The 22,878-nt window shown below is 50.9% G+C and overlaps 1 pseudogene; it reads right to left on the bottom strand.

The window, feature by feature from the left end:
• Positions 1 to 6,598: 6,598 nt before the first annotated feature.
• LOC123083271 (dehydration-responsive element-binding protein 1C-like) lies at positions 6,599 to 7,681 on the bottom strand (annotated as a pseudogene).
• Positions 7,682 to 22,878: the final 15,197 nt, after the last annotated feature.

Here is a 22,878-nt window from a genome sequence, read left to right as displayed (position 1 = left end):
AATCAGCACTTTCCAAACGTGCACGCAATCACGGATCTAAATTTACTAACTTATCCAAATCAACCGATACCTTTCATTATTGCAAATTTCTTTAGGAAACAAATAATAGATTTTAAGGAAACAAATAAACCGTGCAAAACCAAAAAAAAACGTCTCTCGATCCACCCGATGCGGCCGCCCTATCTCCCTTGTACATACGGGAAATCAATCAATCATTTCCATATGCATCAGACAGAGAGAAAAAGGATGGAAAGTTTGTTCTAAAATTTGGGGTATGATTTTCGCATGCAATCAGGAGTTATGATTTTCCTAAGAAAGAGATAATTGACTTTTGTCCATGAAATCAATCAATCATTTCCATATGCATCAGACAGAGAGAAAAAGGATGGAAAGTTTCTTTTAAAATTTGGGGTATGATTTTGGCATGCAATCAGGAGTTATGATTTTCCTAAGAAAGAGATAATTGACTTTTGTCCATGAAATCAATCAATCATTTCCATATGCATCAGACAGAGATAAAAAGGATGGAAAGTTTCTTTTAAAATTTGGGGTATGATTTTCGCATGCAATCAGGAGTTATGATTTTCCTAAGAAAGAGATAATTGACTTTTGTACATGAAATCAATCAATCATTTCCATATGCATCAGACAGAGAGAAAAAGGATGGAAAGTTTGTTCTAAAATTTGGGTTATGATTTTCGCATGCAATCAGGAGTTATGATTTTCCTAAGAAAGAGATAATTGACTTTTGTCCATGAAATCAAGCATTGCCATATGCATCAGCCAAAGGAACGGTGAGAAGGAAAAGAAGAAAAATATGCGGTGTTTATTTCTATATTTGGGACATCCGTGCCAGCATTTATCTCTACACCTAATGTTTGAAAAAAAACACAATTTGCCGTAGATCTCATCCCAAGCCGCTACTCCACGTCTCCGGACGAGACGCAGTCGCAGACGCCGACGCTGATCCAGGGAGTCAACGCCGCGACGCCGGCGACCGCCGCCGCCATCGCGGATCACCAGGACGCCACCGCCGCCGGCGCCTCGGATACATCACGGAATACCAGAACGCGGCCGTCGCGGATCACCAGGACGACACCTCCTTCCCCTCACTCCACCTCACACCGCCCGCCAGATTTCGCCGTGCATTGACAGCCATCGACGACCCACTCCACCCTACCTGCCCCGGCCCCGACGCCGCACGTACCAAGCGCTGGCACCGCTGCATCGATCTAAGGTGCGACGCGTGCCATCACCACTGATCTGTGATTGTGGTTCGAGACGGGTCTGCAGCACCGGCGAGGGGAGGAGCCGCCTGGTTGAGAAGCTCATCCATGACTTTTGTGTCAGCCCGTGGTCTTCCGGCGTGTCAAGCCATCGATCGGCAGTCCTAGGTCCATACTCTCTACCGGTACACATATCTTTTGACTGCATTCTCACCATAGTAGTTCGATCTATTCTGTCGATGAACATCCACGCGAGGCTGCAAGGTTGGTTGTGAGTTACGGAAACATGGTCTTTTAAAAACTCAGTTTAAAAAAAATAGGTCCTCATTCTAATGTCGACGCCGCCGGCACCCTCCTCGCCCCACCGAGCCCATGGCCCAGGTCGGCCTACGCCCTTCCCCCATATACCGCAGCTCCAATTCATGTTCCTCTGTTTGTTCCGCTCGATTCTGCTGGCCGTTCCCATGGTTGACGGAGGCCTGCATGTTTTCTATGCGGTGCACATGCTGAGACAATGCATGGCGTTTGGATCGACCTGATCCGTGCTCCCGTAGCCCGTTCCGTTCGTGTATGTTCGTAGATTCGGGTTGTGAGAACCTGGGCAGATTTGTTTCTGCTGTTCATTTCTGGGTTGTGTGGATTTGTTTCTCCATGCATAACGAATTACTGATAAAAATCTCCCTTTCCTCTGTTAATTGGGTATGCATACGGTGGTTTGATTAATATGGCTTGTGTTCTTAATGCTAATTCAGGTGTACAGAACATTAGGTGAAAAGTATGGGGTGAAGTACTCGGAGATGAGATCTTGATGAGGACCTCGAGGCCTCGGAGAGCCCCTCCGAACAAGACGCGCACGGGAGCTCTGCCTTGATGGGGAAAACAGCGGAGTTGGTGCAGTGGCGAATGTGGGCGGGGTCGACCGTGGAGGGAGACTTGCTGGTCGGAGCAGCAGGAGCAAGAAGGTTGAGGCGGTTCAGGTTTGTCTCTATCTTCCTCCCCCTCTCTTTCCCCCCTTGTCTCATGGATGAGGTCACTGGTGCATGCAAGGAGTGGGTCGAACACGAATCGTAGCAAGAGCAAGGAGCTGGACGTGGTTCATGGTTTGCCTTTAGTTCCTCTCTCTCTAGATCTCTAGACGTGGGTCTTTTTGTCCATATACTGAACCATGAAGTTGTAAGTTCATGTTCTTTATATTTGTACAGCTATTTAACTGCATTAGTGAATGTTCTGGGTCTGATGCAGCAGCTAAGCTTAGGTGATTCCCCATGTTCTATGTGGATCGCATAGAAAATAGAAATCCAAATTTCTGAAAATAGATCGAATCATGTATATATTTGCAGGGCAAGACAAGAACATTAGTTGGATCCAGAGTATTGAGATTGCAGAGGACTCAACAAAGGATCTGCACTTATTCTATAAATTCAGTACCAGGTTAGTGCCTCTGTTTAGTGATTATGTAGAACTACCTTTTGAACTTGCAGAAACTGAATGCATATAAGAATCGAGGACCTTTACAGTGGATGCATGATGATGATCATCCACCGAGCAGCACATCATCTTGGAAAAGCAGATGCGAATTTCTGCTAGGTTTGCTTCTCCGGTTGTCCCTCCCATCAACTCTCTCAGTTCCCAAACCATTAACCCCGTCCTGGTTGTTCCTATATTTTCTTTTTGTTTTGTTTTTACCAATGCACTTTTCTTGGCATGTTTTAGTGTGTTCCTTCCTACGGCCAGCTCGACCATTTGCTCCGCAGGGAGTTTTTTAGCTCAGAAGGAGCAAATAATTTGAGAATGCATTGGTCTTTTCTGCAATCTGTTGTACAGGGGGATCTTTCATGTTTTTCTGCAGTTCTTTCTTCTCTTTGGCAATTCATTTGGATTGTGTCTCTCTCAAACTTGGGCATATTAGTTGTATGCTTGACTTTTTTTAGTAGCAGGGAGTAACTAAGCAGTTCACAAGCCAAGCATTTGTAAACTTTGATCATTTATTTGTAGAGAGTATATTTCTTTTTTTGTTCACCGTTTAGATATACATTTTTTGCATGTGTAGAGAGTATACATTATTTGTAGAGCTGAATTGACTCTCTTCACAAGATTCACTTTGATACAGCCATTTTCTTAATGACAGTCTTCATGTGAAGGTTTCAAGTACTACATATAGGAGGAGGCACGAGTGGCTGCAATCTTGCTACGAAATGACACTTACGGAGCTTCTTTACCTAACATGGCCAAGAAGTCCGCAAATTCCATAGAGCGTAGAGTATAGCCGGTTGGATACATATCTGCTGAGTGCATGTAGTGTGTGTGTCAGATATACAGTGGGAAAACACCACAATGCAAGTGTCAGATCCTGTTCTTGATGCAATTTTGTGACTTTATTCTGGACTGTTAAGCAATTGGTTGATGTTAAGCTGAAACTCGGATCAGTCTTGTGGCTCTTCTGTACCTATATGCCTAGATTATTTGCTAATGGTATATGAACTATATCTTCCTGTATAGGATGATCAATTGCCAGGAATAGAAAGACTATGGTTTTGATTTTTATCATGTTTTTGTGATTAGCTTCCTGGTAGACTAGACTTCCAGTTATCTGCTAGACTAAATAGTTTCTAGCTATTTTTTAACTATTGATTAGTACACACAGATGAATTATGTTGGTCTCAAAATGCAACACATTTCTTGGATGCCTTGACTGTATGCATACTTGTGTTATATGGATGCGCTCACGATATATGCTAGATGGTGTCTTCCTTTTTATAGCTTGATTAGATGCAACTGTAGACGTTTAATTATAACTAGACATTGTGGCGAGCTCCGCTGCGCCTGGCGAAAGAACTGTAGTTTGTGGGAGACTTCAGGTGGCCTGGTCCTTACAGCCTCCGTTGGTGGCCTGATTTTCTGTGTGGCTTGTAGCTTGTCTATTTTTACATGGGACGGTCAAAATGAGTTGTATGCTGCTAGCTCTGGATGGGAAAATACATGGATGAACCTAAGTACAATTGCACCCACTTCGAAAGACACCTTTTCAAGTTTAAAAAAAACTGAAAATTGTTGCACATGTACAGCTTCACATTCTATGTGTGTGCCAAAAGTTTCGAAGGATTTTTTTCGTGTGCAAAAAAGACAAAAAAACTGGTGTCGCGCACATATTTTTGCAGAGATGTAGACGATAAATTTTTTGGGAATTATTTATAACATTTAAAAATGCATTTAACATGCATTTCTACGACCGATATATGCATATATACCTAACAGGCGGTGGTGGATCGACACGAATAGGGGCAGGGGGGTTCAGGGCAGAGAGCGTGGTGGTTGGCGGGATACTCCTCCTTGGCGGTCCATCGGGAAATATGGCGTGAAGGAGATAGGGTGTCATGGGGAAGATGATATGGGCATCGTGTGGTTTTAAAGGAGTGGGTTCTAGCGAGCAATGTCCCGCTACAGCGGGATACCGAGCAAGAAGAGGAGGGTCCACTAAAAAAGAGAAGGGCCCATCGTGGGATGGGTTTTCTTTTGTGTTGGGCCAGTGTGTTGAATATAACATGGCGGACCACCATGTTCCTCTCACACATATGGTCTGGATTTGGGGTAGGATGGACTGTCCAGACGGTTGAATTTTGAGAAGCCCGCTAGGCCCCCGTTTCATGTCCGAACATGGTCGGGCGTACAAGAGAGAAATGAGCGTCGGACTTGGAGACGACCCTAATCATTTGTTCAATTCATTTATATATATCATAGCCCGTAGCAACGCACGGGCACTCTGCTAGTAACAAATAGGGTCAAACTTGGCATACACACACATGTCCTAGTACAACTACAAAAATGCTCCCGCTAAACAAAGAAAATAGAACCGGGTCCTTGTAGAGCTTTCTGCAAACCAACCAACGCCTGGTGCCCACCGCCGCCACGGGAACTACCATTAGAAGAAGACGGAGGCCTCTGCAATCACAGAAACTAAGAACGGGCCATCGCCCACATCCGGCTTTGTGAGTCGATGAAAATTCCCGCCGTGAACGACGAAGCACTACCGATGTGGCACGTCAATCCGGGTAAACCCTTGTGCATCTCAGTGCTGGCACCGGTTCTTCCATCCGACGAAGTTGAAGGAGAGCCGCTGGAGCTGGTACCTGTGACAACCTATCACGCACTGGAGAACCAAACCTCTCGTTGGCCGTTGAGATCGCCAAAAAGACTACCAACATCGACCACAAAGCTCCAATACAGGATCTCATAGCCTCTCGGAGGCGGTGGAGGGGCGCCACCAAGCCGATGGAGAAGCCGGAGAACAAAAAGGACCGATGAGTTCGACGCCACCGTCCCGCCAATCTCGCACACCCACACTAGATCATGTCGCTCGAAGGAGACCCGATGAAGACACGTCCCCCTACTCCATAACGCCACTAGAAGCAAGGCGTATCTCTACTAAACCCAAGGACACGTCCCTCTACTAAACCGGACCCAGCCGAACCGCTCACGCTACTCGTCATGGTCAAAATGAGGGAAGCAAGGCGTATCTACCACCTGTGGGAGTGAGGAGAGAGATGAGGGGTCTCCTGGGGTGATTATACGGAGTTTCGGAATTGATTCTTGTCATCTCCTTGGGGTGACGAGTTTAAGGGTTCTCATCTTGTGTACACAAACGGCGAGATTTTATGTTAGGTTGTTCAAATTGATTCAAGTATTCAATAACGATGACTGCGGCTCTGAAGCACGTGTCCGCAGGGACACGTACATAGAGACTTTTCCAATGTCACAAAAAAGGTCAGGTCTACGGACACGTGCATAAAGACTTTTTCATGTCACAAAAAAGGTTGCCCTATAGGGACACGTGCATAAAGACTTCCCCGATGTCATAAAAAGTCCAGGTCGGTTGCGGTATGGGGGCGGCAACAACTCGTTAAAAAGGTTAGGTCGGTTGCGATATGGGGGCGGCAACAACTAGTTCTACGGAGGCAGTGTTTGGTGGTATGGACCTTGATGTAATTTTTATTATGATTGAGATGCTTTGTACTTTCCGTGAAAATATCATTTTTTTCGCAAAAAGATATACCAAATTAAGCTTGTGCAATATTTACAAGATATATTTCTTTTGACAGAGCTATTTACATGGAAGGGAAAAAAGTGATGTTTAAATTGTTTGTAACCACTCATCAATCTGAGTTGCACATCTTTCCTAGCAAAACTTGCTCATGTGTGCTGTTTGGTTTTAGCGCCACTATTCAAGAACAGGGAGGGAAAAGCAGAGTAGGCGTGTTTGAGTTGAAACTAGCTCAGTGGCGTGGGCTCATACGACACTCTCCTCCGACCTCAGCCCGAGTGCCTGACCGCGCGACCTCCCTGAAGCAGTCCTTACTGCCGATCGTTATCTTGTCTTCACGCGCGTGGCGCAGATCGATCTGTCTTCCCGACCAACTCTGTTTCATCTTCTTCGTCCTACGCCGGCGTTGTGCAAGAGCAGGAGGAAGACTCGGGAGCAAGCAAATCGAGCGCAACAAACTGCTCGATCGACCCGACGCAATCAGTAGCTCCAGAGCGCGACGTCTCCTGCGCCGTAGCTGCCGTCCTCGTCGGCTCCGTTCATGTGCGCGATGCTTTGCCAGTCGCCGCCGCAGCCGCTCATCCCGTCGTAGTAGCAGTGGGAATGCTGGTCCAGGTCCGCCAAGCCGCCGTACATGGCGAAGCTGTCGTACGGGTGCCGCCGCGGCATCCTGCATCATCACCATCGCTGGCGCCGGCGCGGAGGCCGCCTGCAGGGCGGGAGCAGAGGAGGGCGCGCCGTCGTGGGGGCAGGCGGCCCGGGCGAGCGCCATGGCGGCGGCGCGGATATCCTGGGGCGTACGGAGCGTGGCCGGGTCGACGGCGAGCAGGGCGGCCGAGTAGGCGAAGTTGAGGCAGGCGGCGCGGCCGTGGAGCGCGAGCGCGGCGACGTCGTGGGCGCGCGCGGCGGCCTCCGGGCTGGCGAAGGTGCCGAGCCAGATGCGGGACTTCTTGCTGGGCTGGCGCACCTCGCACACCCACCTCCCCGCGGCGCCGCGCCGCCGCACGCCGCGGTACACCGGGTGGCGCGTCTCCCGGAATTTGGTCCGCCCCGCCGGCCGCTTCGGCGGCGCCGACGTCACCGTGGCGTACCCGCCGCCGTCGACCACGCCGTAGAGGCCCGCGCCGCACCGGTCCATCTTGCAAGGCAAGGCGACGATCGTTTGCTTATTATCTGCAGCTTGCTAGCTAAAACAATGGCGCTGGGTTGTGATCGAGGTTGTATGTATGGTCGGGACTCGGGAGTGAGCAAGGAGAGCGACATGTGTATATAGGATTCGGCCGGGGCGCGTGGCGGGACACGGTAGCGGAGGGAAGCCGGCCGTGTTGGCGTGGCGGGGGGCTTTTGCTTCGCGCTGGATGCAAAGCGATCGTCCGTACGTCGCGATCTGATCCGACCTACTGATGGAGGAAGAGAAGCTATGGGATTCAGCACACTTGCATTGGCTCCGTGGCCGTCAGTATATACAGATTACAGAGGCATCGTGTGCCACTACCAGGGGCGATCGTGGGCAGCCATCGTGCCCACTACTCACGCACACGCACTGACCTGAGGTCGTGCTACATACACAGTCCGTACGCAGTATTCTACATATACTCTAACACCCTCCGCAGTCTTGACGTCGGCCGGAGCGACGCAAAGACTGGCCCTGAACTGAAGAAAAACGTCCGTGGACAAGCCTTTGGTCATGACATCGGCGAGTTGCTGCGTGGTGGGGATGTGAAGAACTCTGAACTGGCCCAGCGCCACACGCTCCCGAACGAAGTGGATGTCGAGCTCCACGTGCTTGGTGCGCCGGTGATGCACTGGGTTCGCGGAGAGGTAGCAGGCGGAGACATTGTCGCAGTAGACCACGGTCGCTGTGCGGACGGGGAGGAGGAGCTCGCCAAGGAGCTGACGAAGCCAGACGCACTCGGCCACAGCATTGGCAACGCCGCGATATTCTGCTTCTGCGCTGGAGCGCGGCACCGTGGCCTGGCGTTTGGACGACCAGGAGATGAGGGCGTCGCCGAGGTAGATGCAGAAGCCAGACGTCGACCGGTGGGTGTCGGGGCAACCCGCCCAGTCAGCGTCAGTGTAGGCGTGGAGATCCAGCGTCGGAGAAGCACGGAGATGCAGACCGTGGGCGGGCGCCCCGCGAACGTAGCGCAACACGCGCTTGATGAGAGCACGGTGACACTTGCGCGGGTCGTGCATATGTAAGCAGACCTGTTGCACGGCATAGGCGAGCTTGGGCCTGGTGATGGTGAGGTACTGTAGAGCCCCGGCGAGGCTGCGGTACTCCAAGGGATCGGTGACGCGCGGCCCGTCAGCCTGAGGAAGCTTGCCCTTCGTGTCGATCAGAGTGCGCGAAGGTTTGCACGTGTCCATGCCCGCGCGCTCGAGAATCTCCTCAGCATACTGCTTCTGGCAAAGGAAGAAGCCAGCCGGCGTGCGCGTGACCTGGATGCCGAGGAAGAAGCGCAGGGCACCAAGGTCCTTCATGGCGAACGCGTCAGCGAGCCGATGCACGATGCGATGAAGGAGCGCCGGCGTGGAGGCCGTGAGGACAATGTCGTCGACGTAGAGCAGGAGGAACGCCGCGTCATTGCCGCTGGTGTAGGTGAACAGAGAGTTGTCGGAGCGTGTTGCGTTGAAGCCGATCGTCTTGACGAAGCCAGCGAAGGTTTGGAACCAGGCGCGGGGAGCTTGTTTAAGCTGTTGTCCTACGCACACGCAAGATCATGGTGATGGCATAGCAACGAGAGGGGAGAGTGTTGTCCACGTACCCTCGTAGACCGTAAGCGGAAGCGTTAGTACAACGCGGTTGATGTAGTCGTACGTCTTCACGATCCGACCGATCCAAGCACCGAACGTACGACACCTCCGAGTTCAGCACACGTTCAGCTCGATGATGATCCCCGGGCTCCGATCCAGCAAAGCTTCGGGGATGAGTTCCGTCAGCACGACGGCGTGGTGACGGTGATGATGTACTACCGGCGCAGGGCTTCGCCTAAACTCCGCGACGATATGACCGAGGTGGAATATGGTGGAGGGGGGCACCGCACACGGCTAAGGAACGATCCGTAGATCAACTTCTGTGTTATGGGGTGCCCCCCCTACCCCCGTATATAAAGGAGGGAGGGGGAGGTGCGGCCAGCCCCCTTGGGGAGCGCCTGGAGGAGTCCTACTCCCGCCAGGAGTAGGACTCCCCCCTCTTGCCTTGGTGGAGAAGGAAATGGGGGAGGGGAAAGAGGAAAGGGGGGCGCCGCCCCCCCCCTTCCTTGTCTAATTCGGACTAGGGGGGAGGGGGCGCGCGGCCTGCCCTGGCCGTCCCTCCTCTTCTCCCTCATGGCCCACTAAGGCCCATTAACCCCCCCCCCCCCCCCCCGGGGGGGGGGGGGGTTCCGGTAACCCCCCGGTGTTCCGGTAAAATCCCAATTTCACCCGGAACCTTTCCGATGTCCAAACATAGGCTTCCAATATATCAATCTTTATGTCTCGACCATTTCGAGACTCCTCGTCATGTCCGTGATCACATCCGGAACTCCGAACATACTTCGATACATCAAAACTTATAAACTCATAATAAAACTGTCATCGTAACGTTAAGCGTGCGGACCCTACGGGTTCGAGAACTATGTAGACATGGCCTAGAACTATTCTCGGTCAATAACCAATAGCGGAACCTGGATGCCCATATTGGTTCCTACATATTCTAGGAAGATCTTTATCGGTCAAACCGCATAACAACATACGTTGTTCCCTTTGTCATCGGTATGTTACTTGCCCGAGATTTGATCGTCGGTATCCAATACCTAGTTCAATCTCGTTACCGGCAAGTCTCTTTACTCGTTCCGTAATGCATCATCCCGTAACCAACTCGTTTGGTCACATTGCTTGCAAGGCTTATAATGATGTGCATTACCAAGAGGGCCCAGAGATACCTCTCCGACAATCGGAGTGACAAAACCTAATCTCGAAATACGCCAACTCAACATGTACCTTCGGAGACACATGTAGTACTCCTTTATAATCACCCAGTTACGTTGTGATGTTTGGTAGTACCCAAAGTGTTCCTCCGGTAAACGGGAGTTGCATAATTCTCATAGTTACAGGAACATGTATAAGTCATGAAGAAAGCAATAGCAATATACTAAATGATCAAGTGCTAGGCTAACGGAATGGGTCATGTCAATCACATCATTCTCCTAATGATGTGATCCCATTAATCAAATGACAACACATGTCTATGGTAGGAAACATAGCCATCTTTGATTAACGAGCTAGTCAAGTAGAGGCATACTAGTGACTATATGTTTGTCTATGTATTCACACATGTATCATGTTTCCGGTTAATACAATTCTAGCATGAATAATAAACATTTATCATGATATGAGGAAATAAATAATAACTTTATTATTGCCTCTAGGGCATATTTCCTTCAGTCTCCCACTTGCACTAGAGTCAATAATCTAGATTACATAGTAATGATTCTAACACCCATGGAGTCTTGGTGCTGATCATGTTTTGCTTGTGAGAGTGGCTTAGTCAATGGGTCTGCAACATTCAGATCCGTATGTATTTTGCAAATCTCTATGTCTCCCACATGGACTTGGTCCCAAATGGAATTGAAGCGTCTCTTGATGTGCTTGGTCCTCTTGTGAAATCTGGATTCCTTTGCCAAGGCAATTGCACCAGTATTGTCACAGAAGATTTTTATTGGTCCCGATGCACTAGGTATGAGACCTAGATCGGAAATGAACTCCTTCATCCAGACTCCTTCATTTGCTACTTCCGAAGCAGCTATGTACTCTGCTTCACATGTAGATCCCGCCACGACGCTTTGTTTAGAACTGCACCAACTTACAGCTCCACCGTTTAATAAAAACACGTATCTGGTTTGCGATTTAGAATCGTCCGGATCAGTGTCAAAGCTTGCATCGACGTAACCATTTACGACTAGCTCTTTATCACCTCCATATACGAGAAACATATCCTTAGTCCTTTTCAGGTATTTCAGGATGTTCTTGACCGCTGTCCAGTGATCCACTCCTGGATTACTTTGGTACCTTCCTGCGAAGCTTATTGCTAAGCATACGTCAGGTCTGGTACACAGCATTGCATACATGATAGAGCCTATGGCTGAAGCATAGGGAACATCTTTCATTTTCTCTCTATCTTCTGCTGTGGTCGGGCATTGAGTTTGACTCAACTTCACACCTTGTAGTACGGGCAAGAACCCTTTCTTTGCCTGATCCATTTTGAACCTTTTCAAAATTTTATCAAGGTGCGTGCTTTGTGAAAGTCCTATTAAGCGTCTTGATCTATCTCTATAGATCTTGATGCCCAATATGTAAGCAGCTTCACCGAGGTCTTTCATTGAAAAACTTTTATTCAAGTATCCCTTTATGCTATCCAGAAATTCTATATCATTTCCAATTAATAATATGTCATCTACATATAATATCAGAAATGCTACAGAGCTCCCACTCACTTTCTTGTAAATACAGGCTTCTCCAAAAGTCTGTATAAAACCATATGCTTTGATCACACTATCAAAGCGTTTATTCCAACTCCGAGATGCTTGCACCAGTCCATAAATGGAACGCTGGAGCTTGCACACTTTGTTAGCACCTTTTGGATCTACAAAACCTTCTGGCTGCATCTTTTGGTTTCAACACTATGAATATGTGTATCACTACTATCGAGATTCAATAAAAATAGACCACTCTTCAAGGGTGCATGACCATAAAAGATATTACTCATATAAATAGAACAACCATTATTCTCTGATTAATATGAATAACCGTCTCGCATCAAACAAGATCCAGATATAATGTTCATGCTTAACGCTGGCACTAAATAACAATTATTTAGGTCTAAAACTAATCCCAATGGTAGATGTAAAGTAGCGTGCCGACCGCGATCACATCGACTTTGGAACCATTTCCCACGCGCATCGTCACCTCGTCCTTAGCCAATCTTCGCTTAATCCATAGTCCCTGTTTTGAGTTGCGATTATTAGCAACAGAACCAGTATCAAATACCCAGGTGCTACTGCGAGCATTAGTAAGGTACACATCAATAACATGTATATCACATATACCTTTGTTCACTTTGCCATCCTTCTTATCTGGCAAATACTTGGGGCAGTTCCGCTTCCAGTGTCCAGTCTGCTTGCAATAGAAGCACTCAGTTTCAGGCTTAGGTCCAGACTTGGGTTTGTTCTCTTGAGCAGCAACTTGCTTGCTGTTCTTTTTGAAGTTCCCCTTCTTCTTCCCTTTGCCCTTTTTCTTGAAACTGGTGGTCTTGTTAACCATCAACACTTGATGCTCCTTCTTGATTTCTACTTCCGCGGCTTTTAGCATCGCGAAGAGCTCGGGAATAGTCTTGTTCATCCCTGGCATATTATAGTTCATGACGAAGCTCTTGTAGCTTGGTGGCAGTGATTGAAGAATTCTGTCAATAACACTATCATCAGGAAGATTAACTCCCAGTTGAATCAAGTGATTATTATACCCAGACATTTTGAGTATGTTTTCACTGACAGAATTATTCTCCTCCATCTTGCAGCTGTAGAACTTATTGGAGACTTCATATCTCTCAATCCGGGCATTTGCTTGAAATATTAACTTCAACTCCTGGAACATCTCATATGCCCCATGACGTTCAAAACGTCGTTGAAGACCCGGTTCTAAGCCGTAAAGCATGGCACACTGAACTATCGAGTAGTCATCAGCTTTGCTCTGCCAGACGTTCTTAACGTTGTCAGTTGCATCAGCAGCAGGCCTGGCACCCAGCGGTGCTTTCAGGACGTAACTTTTCTGTGCAGCAATGAGGATAATCCTCAGGTTATGGACCCAGTCTGTGTAATTGCTACCATCATCTTTCAACTTTGCTTTCTCAAGGAACACATTAAAATTCAACAGAACAACAGCACGAGCCATCTATCTACAAACAAACATAGACAAGAAAAATACTATCAGGTACTAAGTTTCATGATAAATTTAAGTTCAATTAATCATATTACTTAAGAACTCCCACTTAGACAGACATCTCTCTATTCATCTAAGTGATCACGTGATCCAAATCAACTAAACCATGTCCGATCATCACGTGAGATGGAGTAGTTTCAATGGTGAACATCACTATGTTGATCATATCTACTATATGATTCACACTCGACCTTTCGGTCTCCGTGTTCCGAGGCCATATCTGTATATGCTAGGCTCGTCAAGTATGGCCTGAGTATTCCGCGTGTGCAACTGTTTTGCACCCGTTGTATTTGAATGTAGAGCCTATCACACCCGATCATCACGTGGTGTCTCAGCACGAAGAACTTTCGCAACGATGCATACTCAGGGAGAACACTTCTTGATTATTAGTGAGAGATCATCTTAAAATGCTACCGTCAATCAAAGCAAGATAAGATGCATAAAGGATAAACATCACATGCAATCAATATAAGTGATATGATATGGCCATCATCATCTTGTGCTTGTGATCTCCATCTTCGAAGCACCGTCATGATCACCATCATCACCGGCGCGACACCTTGATCTTCATCGTAGCATCATTGTCGTTACGCCATCTATTGCTTCTATGACTATCACTACCGCTTAGAGATAAAGTAAAGCAATTACAGGGCGTTTGCATTTCATACAATAAAACGACAACTATATGGCTCCTGCCAGTTGCCGATAACTACGGTTACAAAACATGATCATCTCATACAATATAATATAGCATCAGGTCTTGACCATATCACATCATAACATGCCCTGCAAAAACAAGTTAGACGTCCTCTACTTTGTTGTTGCAAAATTTACGTGGCTGCTACGGGCTTTAGCAAGAACCGTTCTTACCTACGCATAAAAACCACAACGATAGTTCGTCAAGTTGGTGCTGTTTTAACCTTCGCAAGGACCGGGCGTAGCCACACTCGATTCAGCTAAAGTGAGAGAGACAGACACCCGCCAGCCACCTTTAAGCACGAGTGCTCGTAACGGTGAAACCAGTCTTGCGTAAGCATACACGTAATGTCGGTCCGGGCCGCTTCATCTCACAATACCGCCGAACCAAAGTATGACATGTTGGTAAGTAGTATGACTTGTATCGCCCACAACTCACTTGTGTTCTACTCGTGCATATAACATCAACGCATAAAACCTAGGCTCTAATACCACTGTTGTGGAACGTAGTAATTTCAAAAAATTTCCTACGCACACGCAAGATCATGGTGATGGCATAGCAACAAGAGGGGAGAGTGTTGTCCACGTACCCTCGTAGACCGTAAGCGGAAGCTTTAGCACAACGCGGTTGATGTAGTCGTACATCTTCACGATCCGACCGATCGAAGCACCGAACGTACGGGAGCTCCGAGTTCAGCACATGTTCAGCTCGATGACGATCCTCGGGCTCTGATCCAGCAAAGCTTCGGGATGAGTTCCGTCAGCACGACGGCGTGGTGACGGTGATGATGTACTACCGGCGCAGGGCTTCGCCTAAACTCCACGATGATATGACCGAGGTGGAATATGGTGGAGGGGGGCACCACACACGGCTAAGGAATGATCCGTAGATCAACTTGTGTGTTATGGGGTGCCCCCCTGCCCCCGTATATAAAGGAGGAAGGGGGAGGTGCGGCCGGCCCCCTTGGGGTGCGCCTGGAGGAGTCCTACTCCCACCGGGAGTAGGACTCCCCCCTCTTGCCTTAGTGGAGAAGGAAAGGGGGGAGGGGAAAGAGGAAAGGGGGGCGCCGCCCCCCTTCCTTGTCCAATTCGGACTAGGGGGGAGGGGGCGCGCGGCCTGCCTTGGCCGGCCCTCCTCTTCTCCCTCATGGCCCACTAAGGCCCATTAACCCCCGGGAGGGTTCCGGTAACCCCCCGGTGTTCCAGTAAAATCCCGATTTCACCCGGAACCTTTCCGATGTCCAAACATAGGCTTCCAATATATCAATCTTTATGTCTCGACCATTTCGGGACTCCTCGTCATGTCCGTGATCACATCCGGAACTCCAAACATACTTCGATACATCAAAACTTATAAACTCATAATAAAACTGTCATTGTAACATTAAGCGTGCGGACCCTACGGGTTCGAGAACTATGTAGACATGACCTAGAACTATTCTCGGTCAATAACTAATAGCGGAACCTGGATGCCCATATTGGTTCCTACATATTCTACGAAGATCTTTATCGGTCAAACCGCATAACAACATACGTTGTTCCCTTTGTCATCGGTATGTTACTTGCCCGAGATTTGATCGTCGGTATCCAATACCTAGTTCAATCTCGTTACCGGCAAGTCTCTTTACTCGTTGCGTAATGCATCATCCCGTAACCAACTCATTTGGTCACATTGCTTGCAAGGCTTATAAAGATGTGCATTACCGAGAGGGCCCAGAGATACCTCTCCGACAATCGGAGTGACAAAACCTAATCTCGAAATACGCCAACTCAACATGTACCTTCGGAGACACCTGTAGTACTCCTTTATAATCACCCAGTTACGTTGTGATGTTTGGTAGTACCCAAAGTGTTCCTCCGGTAAACAGGAGTTGCATCATTCTCATAGTTACAGGAACATGTATAAGTCATGAAGAAAGCAATAGCAATATACTAAAGGATCAAGTGCTAGGCTAACGGAATGGGTCATGTCAATCACATCATTCTCCTAATGATGTGATCCCATTAATCAAATGACAACACATGTCTAGGGTTAGGAAACATAACCATCTTTGATTAACGAGCTAGTCAAGTAGAGGCATACTAGTGACTATATGTTTGTCTATGTATTCACACATGTATCATGTTTCCGGTTAATACAATTCTAGCATGAATAATAAATATTTATCATGATATGAGGAAATAAATAATAACTTTATTATTGCCTCTAGGGCATATTTCCTTCATAAGCCCATACAACGACTTGTTCAGGCGACAGACGTGGTGCGGCTGGTGCTCGTCGACGAAGCCGGCGGGCTGAAGGCAGTACATTTCCTCAGCAAGTGTCCCGTGCAAAAACGCGTTCTTGACGTCGAGTTGATGAACGGGCCACTGCCGCGAGGCAGCAATGGTGAGCACGGCTCGAATGGTGGCCAGCTTGACCACCGTAGAGAAGGTCTTGCCGTAGTCAATGCCGGCGCGCTGATGAAACCCGCGGACCACCCATCTCGCTTTGTAACACTCGAGAGAGTCGTCGGCGCAAAATTTATGCCTGAAGATCCACTTGCCGCTGATCAGATTGGCACCGGGCGGCCGCGGAACGAGCTCCCAGGTACGGTTGGTGATGAGAGCCGCGTACTCTTCACGCATGGCGGCAAGCCAGTGCGTGTCGTGAACGGCGACACGCACGGAGCTCGGCATAGGGGAGAGCACGAAGGAGGATGATGCAGTGGCGGCGTCGTAGTACTTGGGGTTCGGCTTGAAGACGTCGGTCTGGGCGCGCGTAAGCACACGCCGCGGTGGATCGGGTGGAGCTGGTGCAGCAGGCGGGGGACACGCACGGGAAGCAGGTGTTGAGGACGACGAGCCGGAGCCGAGCGACGACGAGGTAACGGCAGAGTTTGAACGGGCAGAGACCGCGCTAGAGTCAGCGAGGCGGGAGCCGTGCATGGAAGATCCGACGTCCACGTTTTAACGAGCAGATGGCGCGTAGGCAGAAGTGCGTGCGAGGCCATCCGGGGATAATCCAATGGCCCTGTTTGAACGAGCCAGAGGCGCAGGAGCAGACGCAGGCGCGATGCCGTCCAGACTGGATCCGACGGTCCCCGTCGAAGAGGGGCGAGGAACAGGCAGAGAGGAGTGTGAATCGGTGATTTGAAGAATTGGTGGCGTGCTAAGGGGCAGAGGCGGCGGGTAATGGGTGGATGCGACACCGTGGGCGTAGGGAAAGGTGTCCTCGTGGAGGTATACATGGCGCGAGGTGATGACGCGTTTGGACGCAAGGTCAAGACAGCGATAACCGTGGTGGTCGGAGGGATATCCGAGGAAGACACAAGCCATGGAGCGTGGGGCGAGTTTCTGGCGCGCGGTGGCAGCAGCGCTTGGGTAGCAGAGGCAGCCAAAAACATGGAGCAGGCTGTAGTCGGGGGCAACCCCGAGCAAGAGCTCGTGCGGCATGCGCGGCGAACTGTGATGGCATGGTCGCCTGTTAAGCAGGTAAGTGGCAGTGTTCAGAGCCTCTGCCCAAAACCGTGGCGGCAATGATGCGTGAAGGAGGAGCGCGCGCATGCTGTCGTTGAGAGTGCGGAGAGTTCTCTCCGCCTTGCCCTTCTGCTGACTAGTATACGGGCAGGAGAGGCGCAGGACGGTGCCGTGGGATGCAAGGAGAGCGCGTGTGGTGTGACTGTCGAACTCGCGCCCGTTGTCAGTTTGGACAGAGAAGACGGGCAGCTGAAACTGGGTGCGAGCATAGGCGTAGAAATCGCGCAAGATAGGGAAGACGTCTGATTTGTGTTTGAGAGGGAAGGTCCAGACGTAGTGGGTATAATCATCGAGGAGAACTAAGTAAAACTGATACCCAGAAACGCTGGTAACCGGAGAAGTCCATACATCCAAATGCAGCAACTGAAAGGGAAAATATGTACAGCTGACAGATTTAGAAAATGGTAAGCGCACATGCTTGCCAAGGCGACATGCGTGGCAAGAATGAGGCGCTGATTTCGTGAAGCTAAAGGGGAAATGACTAGCTACATGCTGGAGCTGAGCAGACCCAGGATGCCCGAGCCGCTGGTGCAGGCGAGCTGTGGTGACGACGCCGGGAAAAGGAGGTGTAGTAGGTCGCCGAGCCGCTGCCACAGAGTAAAGGTCGCCAGTGGAATCACATCGGAGGATCACCGCCCGAGTTCGAAGGTCCTTGACAGAGAAACCAAATAAGTCAAATTCCACGGAAACGGGATTGTCACGACAAATCTGGCGGACAGAGAGAAGATTTTTGATGAGGGAGGGTGAGACAAGGATATTGCGCAGCTGGACAGGGGATGCGCTAGTGATGAGCGAGCCAGAGCCAGTGTGCGTAATTGGAAGGTGCTCGCCGCTACCAACAATAATGTGCGAGGAAGAAGAAGAAGGAAGTAAAGTCTGGAGAGTACCGGGCGAATTGGTCATGTGGGCGGCCGCGTCGGAGTCCATGTACCAGTCGGAGCAGCCGGAGGACGACGGCCCTGCCGTGGCGCTATGAAGCACAGCCTGGAGGGAGGCCATGTCCAGGGGCTGTTGTGGCGCACCAGTGGGCGGTGGAGCATAGCCGGGTACGTACCCAGCAGGAGCGTAGCCACCGTAGCCGTAGCCGCCGAGCAGGGGTGGCACGGGAGCGGCGTACATGGCCTGTTGGGGCGGAGTCCCAGGGCGAGGACCGAGCACGCCGGTGCCAGGGGCGCGCCAGGGCATGGGCCACACCTGAATGAGACCGGTCCAGGAGTTGGTTCCGGGCGCGGGAGCGGGCAAGCCAGGGACACGGGGCGGCGGTTGCGACGAAGGCGCACCGCCGGTGCCATTGCCACGGCCACGGTGATGACCACGGCCAACACGCGCGCGACCAGAGGAGTCAGGCGCCGTGGGGGGGGGGCTGCTGTGGCCGAGGGAGGTGGTGGAGCGGCGCCGCAGCCGGCGACGAGGGCATGTGTGCCCTGGAGACGCGCCGTCTGCTCAGCGCAGTGTTCTTCGAGGAGGAGGAAGGAGCGCGTCTGGAGGAGCGACGGGAGCGGAGACTGCGCGGTGATGTGTGGGATGGCGCCGTGGTACTGGCGGTTGAGGCCGCGCAGCACGTGAAAAACCTGTCGCGGCTCCGTCACCGGCTGGCCGAGGTCACAAAGTTGGTCGGCGTACGTCTTCAGCTTGGTGCAGTATTGCATGATGGTGAGGTTGCCCTGGACGACGGCGTGATATTCAGCGTCGATGTAGACAGCCCGGGCAAGCTGATTGTCGCGGAAGATTCCGTTGATCGCCGTCCAGACGGTGAGCGCGGTGTCGTCCGCCGCCATGACGGCGTCTAGGAGATCGGGGTGGTGCTGTTCAGCCAGTGCACCACGACATGGTCTGTCATCGCCCAGTCGGAGTCGTCGAAGCGCGGGACGGCGTCGGCGTCGACGTGGTCGCGGAGACCAAACATCCCGATGGCCGTGTCGAAGTGGCGGCACCACTGGGCGGAGTTGCCGGCCAGCAAGTCGAGAGTGACAGGGACGTGGCATCGAATGTCGATAGTCTGCAACATCGAGGAGGAGATGACGGTGGTGAGCGGGGCGACGGGGCGCACGACCGAGCGAGGAACCGCAACTGGGGCGGCTGGGAGCAGGGCAGGTGGTGGTGGTGGTTCATCGGTGACAGGGGCGCCGGGGTCATCGGAAGGGGGAGGAGGAGGAGAGCTGGGGCCATCGACCATAGCGGCGGAAGCGGGATCGTCGACCGGAGCCGGAGGAGGAAGCCGGTCGTCGGGCTCTGATACCATGATGGAGGAAGAGAAGCTATGGGATTCAGCACACTTGCATTGGCTCTGTGGTCGTCAGCATATACAGATTACAGAGGCATCGTGTGCCACTACCAGGGGCGATCGTGGGCAGCCATCGTGCCCACTACTCACACACACGCACTGACCTGAGGTCGTGCTACATACACAGTCCGTACGCAGTATTCCACGTATACTCTAACACCTACAACTACTAGAAGCAGAGTTCCAACTTCTACAAGTTGGAGATGCGGAGGAAGGGGGGCACGTGGAGATGGCGACAGAGACAGACTCTTTTATTAGAGCATCTCCAGCAGCGTCCCCAACATGGTCCCAAGGCGATTTTTTCGCACCGGCGTCGAAAAAACGGTCCAGTCACGTCCCAAGAGCCCGTTTTTCACCGACTTGGGCCGAAATCAGCACCGGCGAACCCAGCCCGAACCCGACGCGCGGGGGGTGCCGAGGCGAGCGGTTTTAGCGCGAAAGAGCCACGGGCCCGCCGAGTCAGCGAGACGCCGCCTTGTCGTCATCGGAATGCCTCGGTTTCCTGCATGGAATCAATGGCAAGGCTGCTGATGAGGATACAGACCTAGGGTAGGGTCACAGGCCTGACCTATACGCCCTATCTAAGGTCACTACCCTAGAAGCAAAGAAGCTCAAGAGACAACAAAGGGTACCCAGTAAAGGTGTCGAGTGCAATCCACTCGACCAATGAACCACTCGGATACCCCTCATTCCCGAAGTCACACGGCCAGTCAACCACTCGACCATACAATAAATCACTCGATCTATTGAAGACCAGAAGTCACTCAGAACAACAACGGGCGGGTATTCACTCCGTAGTCTTTAAGGTCATTAAAGTCACTTAAGGTTGGCATTACCAGTAACGCCTCAATCTTTATATACGTGCAACCCTCTGTAATGGGAGATGGCTGGGGACCTAGCGAACTCTATATAAGCCACCACCCTCCTCTGGGACAAGGGTTCGCACTCCCTGTAACACACACATACTCATAATCCAGTCGACTGCCTCCGGGAATCGAGATGTAAAGCTTTTACCTCCTCCGAGAGGGGCATGAACTCGTAAACTCTTGCGTACAACCTTGCCGTAGCTAGGACCTTGCCTCTCCATATGTACCCCCTATTCTTACTGTCAGACTTAGTACCACGACAGTTGGCGTCCACCGTGGGGCAAAGCGTCTTAGCGACTTCCGGCAAAGTTGCATCTTCTTCGACCTTCATCAGCATGGTTTCCGGTGGCGATTTGGTCATGGGCCGCGAGATCCGGCTCAGCGCGTTCATCTTCGTCGCCGACGATTCCGCCTGGCTCTAGGAGGCTCCCGTCGATGTCGAGGCCCTTCTGACTCGTGGCTCGACGCACTTCCGCGCGAGCTCCTGCGGTGTCCTCCTCAGGCAGCCATCTTCACCATACCCGTCGGCCATCGCATCGTTGACTCATTCCGCTGGACGCCGCCGAAAGCGGTCTGGCCGTTCGCGGATCCAGCGATGGGTGAGACACGTGGTGGCTCGTCAAGCCTTCACTCCCAAGTCACGGCTATTGAGCCCGACATGTCGCGGATCGGTCGATCTGTCGACTGATTTCACAGATACTATTTCTAAAAGCGGGAGTTGTGATCCCGCGACGGAAGTCCTCATGGTCGACTCCCTTCACGGTCCGCCTGGCTTTCGTCGCAGCAGCGACAGCGGCAGGAGTGCCGGCTCGTCACTCGACCATGAAGAGTACCAGCCTCAACCTCTCAACTCGCAGCAGAGGGAGGAGCTGCACCGCCGCAACATGGAGGCTCTCCAGACCCCCATCATAGGGGAAATTGCTGAGGCCCGGGCCTTGGAGGCAGTGCGCCTGGCCACTCTGGATGAACGCACTCATGTGGAGAATCTCCAATATTCTCTCGACGAGCGTGCTCGTCGACTGATTCCTGAATCCAGTCGATGCGCACAACAGTTATTTCCACCGGAAACTCAAGTATTCCGTTCACCGATTCAGAATTTGGCATCGGCTGCGCGTATTGCAGAGTTTATTCAGCCGCCCCGATCAGAGGCAGGGAGAGGCCTGGAACGGATCAAGGCGCTGCTCCGAGCAGCGGGAGACCAGAACTCCACTGTTTCCCAGTCGCGGAACAGAATCCACAGTAGATCAGTGAGAGCGGACACCGTTCAGTCGGCTCACAGTCGAAGGTCCACTTTGCGGCAGGGAGGCCGCGATCACCGTCAGGATCGGTACTTGGGAAGGGCTCATGGTGAATATGATCGTGAGTACGCCCGCGACAACTACCGTCGAGCGCCTTCGCCCCTTCCGAGGGATGGGTCATACGCGCCCAGGCGCAATGACTACAGGCGTCCGTACGGGAATGACCGCAGAGTTCCAGTCGACCCCAGAGAACCTGGCTTTGAAGCAAGGTCTGGTCGACCCGACAGACCCAGTGGAGGCAGAGTCCATGTTTCCGGCCCCGAGTGTTTTGGAAGGGCCATCAGAGCTGCTGAGATACCCCATAACTTCATAATGGCGACTGGCGTCAGCAAGTTTACAGGGGAGTCGAAGCCCGATACTTGGCTCGAAGATTACCGAGTGGCTGTGCACATGGGCGGTGGCAGCGATGAGGTGGCCATGAATCACCTTCCTCTGATGCTTGAAGGGTCTGCCAGAGCTTGGTTGACTCAGTTGGCCCCTGGGAGTATTTTGAGTTGGGATGAGTTAGCCCGAGTGTTCACTAGAACATTTGAGGGAACTTGCAAGAGGCCAGCCGGTCTACCAGAACTGCAGCATTGCATGCAGAAACCAAATGAAACCCTGAGGGACTATATCTAGAGATGGATCTGAAGGAAATATGCCCTAGAGGCAATAATAAAGTTATTATTTATTTCCTCATATCATGATAAATGTTTATTATTCATGCTAAAATTGTATTAACCGGAAACATGATACATGTGTGAATACATAGACAAACATATAGTCACTAGTATGCCTCTACTTGACTAGCTCGTTAATCAAAGATGGTTATGTTTCCTAACCATAGACATGTGTAGTCATTTGATTAATGGGATCACATCATTAGAAGAATGATGTGATTGACATGACCCATTCCGTTAGCATAGCACTTGATCGTTTAGTATATTGCTATTGCTTTCTTCATGACTTATACATGTTCCTGTAACTATGAGAA

This window comes from Triticum aestivum, chromosome 4A (genome assembly GCF_018294505.1).
Source record: "Triticum aestivum cultivar Chinese Spring chromosome 4A, IWGSC CS RefSeq v2.1, whole genome shotgun sequence".
NCBI classification, from domain to species: domain Eukaryota; kingdom Viridiplantae; phylum Streptophyta; class Magnoliopsida; order Poales; family Poaceae; genus Triticum; species Triticum aestivum.
Note: the sequence above shows the minus strand (reverse complement) of the source record. Positions and strands in the feature narration are given on the sequence as shown.